Here is a 2551-nt window from a genome sequence, read left to right on the forward strand (position 1 = left end):
TTTTTTTTTTTTTTTTTACAGATTTTCATGGCTCTCTGAGCTCTGAGGATGAATCCCACCAACTTTGGGGATCATCTGACTTGCTGCCATTAGGTCACAGTTTTTAATATCCACTACTTGCTAGTGATAATAATCGAGCGAGCAGACATGAACACCACAGCAGTGAGAGAGTGATGGTGCTGCACCTGTCTGACTGCACCAGTCTGTAGATCTTTCTGGGGTCAGTGGTTTCTTCCAGCACCTCAGTGAAACCTTGTCCTCTCCTCTGCCAGCCGTGACGCCACACTGCAAGCAGCGTTTTCTCAAAATACACTGGACAGACAGACAGAGTTCAAGTTGAGCTATACTCATCTACAACATTAACCATTAAAATATAAATACCACACTGTAAAAATACTTCACTTCAAGTAAAAGTAGGCGACTTTCCATTACAGATTTACACAAAACGTGGCGAAATATTTAAAATGTCAATAAAACACAATTGCAGAATGAGTGATGTTATACAACTTCTCTTCAGGTGATAACATTCCAAGAAGCATGGTGATCTTCAAAACATTAGCAGCTTTACTTTTACTGCACCACACTAGCTGTCATTATTTCCAATCCAAGGCCATGTAGGTGTGTTATGGAGCCATATATTACGTGGAAGCGGCCACGTATGAGGGTTTTCTGGGAGGTGATAGTCGACGTTTTCACAGAGGGATTGTGAATTCAAAACTTCCAGATGATCTGCTCAACTTTTGAAATTGAGGTAGGTAGGTTAATGGAATCCCTCCCACTGTAAACTGTTTCCTGTCATTTTTAAAAAAATATTCTCTCTGATGTTTTCGGTATATCACTTGTCACATGTATTTTATAATACCTCATAATTTCTAGTTGATTATTATTTGTATTAATCTGAAACTGCAAAGTGACTAAAGCTGCAGTGAAGTAAAACAATAACATACAATATTTATGCATTTTACTTGACCAAAAAATTTGCAAGAAATTAATTCATTAAAAGTACAAGAAAGTTACGTGTAAATTAGAGGAAATTATAATAAATAAATAAATAAAGGAAATGATCTGGAAAAAAATTGAATCAATTATGATAATTCTATTAAAATAATTTTGAATATAGTTTTCGAGATTAAAAAAACATTTAAATCTTCTCATTTCTTGTAATTTGCGTTCTTGCCAAGTTGCTAATTCCTTTTTTTCCTCATGTTTTTGAAAGAAATCAAACCAATTTGCTCAGAGTTTAATGATTTGAATGCTTGTAAAAGACGTCGGAATGGAGCCCAAGAAAAGGGGTGTCGGTCCAGGTTTCAAAGGGTTAAGTACAAAATTTGAGTAAATAGTCCCTGTGGGGTGTTCTCACCTATAGACTGGACATCCTGAGAGAAGGTGGTCTCATGTGTCAGAGGCCTGTTGCTCTTCAGCTCCCCCTCCAGACCAACTATATGTACGGACTCTGTGGAGGAGACAGTGTTAGCATAGAGTTTACACACTATTACGACAAACACACACCTGAATGTGACACTCTTTGACATTTCTCAACCACACAAATCTTTATTCTTGTGGTAGTTTTATGGATCTACTTAAATGTATTTATTTGTACATTTATTGCAAAGTTTCAATAAGTAGACCTTCATCAGGGAATATATACAGTATATATATACAGTAAGTGTGTACTACTCATCCCTTTCCTACGCACCTGTTTTGACATGGTCTGTGTAAGTAAAAGGATAAGGTACAAGGTAGATGTATTAGTAGAAATAATTTCAAAATGAAATGAAAATTTGTCCTTAAATCCTGCCATATCTTTTAGAGTCAGAGGAGGAGTTTGATGAGTCTCACAGCCTGGGGAATGAAGAGGCTCATCAAACTCTCCTTTTTAAAATTTTAATTTCATTTTCTGACTATGTTTTTTTTTTAAAAAAAAAAAAAGTAAAGTTACAAGAGGCTGCCTCTAAATTTCAGCCCCTGCAATACCATAAGATACTGTGCTGCTCTAAAAGACACACACACAGATCTTTGTGTTGTTCTGTATCTGAAAAATCTTTATGAATAATGACAGGTGTTAGAGGTGTTACTTACTCTCTATGAGGACGAGCAGCGAGCTGCTGTCTAACTGGTTTACTTGAACTACATCTGGGCAAGGTTGCTCTGTAATAGACACACACACACACACACACACACACACACACACACACCATAATCATTATAATTATTGTTATTTTGTGTACTTTTGTTGCTGTTTATTGGTGACAGGTGTCTTTATTTCTCGAGCCATTTTACATATTTTAAAATTTTTTTACAATTGTCTTGTTCTGTCATTTTATTGATATTGTGTGATTTAGGGCTACTCCCTGACCCGACAAATGTGTGATAAATGTGATGAATTCAGGAATATTTTTTATATTCATCCAGATTAAGGCTGGCTCTATATCAGATTTTTACTACATGATTATTGTGGCCAAAGGATTTCATAATAATCATATTCTCCTGATATCCATGGAAAGTTCATCTTAAAGTTTGTTTTTTGGGGGGCATTTCGTCCCTTTTTTTC

The 2551-nt window shown here is 35.8% G+C and overlaps 1 long non-coding RNA gene across 1 annotated transcript; it reads right to left on the reverse strand.

Moving 5' to 3' along the window:
* Positions 1-165: 165 nt before the first annotated feature.
* Positions 166-2142, reverse strand: LOC121963175. The gene is made up of 3 exons (XR_006107203.1): positions 2080-2142; positions 1361-1453; positions 166-312 (listed from the first exon to the last, which is right to left on the reverse strand). It is a non-coding gene; the product is annotated as an uncharacterized LOC121963175 (long non-coding RNA).
* Positions 2143-2551: the final 409 nt, after the last annotated feature.

This window comes from Plectropomus leopardus, unplaced genomic scaffold, assembly GCF_008729295.1.
Source record: "Plectropomus leopardus isolate mb unplaced genomic scaffold, YSFRI_Pleo_2.0 unplaced_scaffold10250, whole genome shotgun sequence".
NCBI lineage: Eukaryota > Metazoa > Chordata > Actinopteri > Perciformes > Serranidae > Plectropomus > Plectropomus leopardus.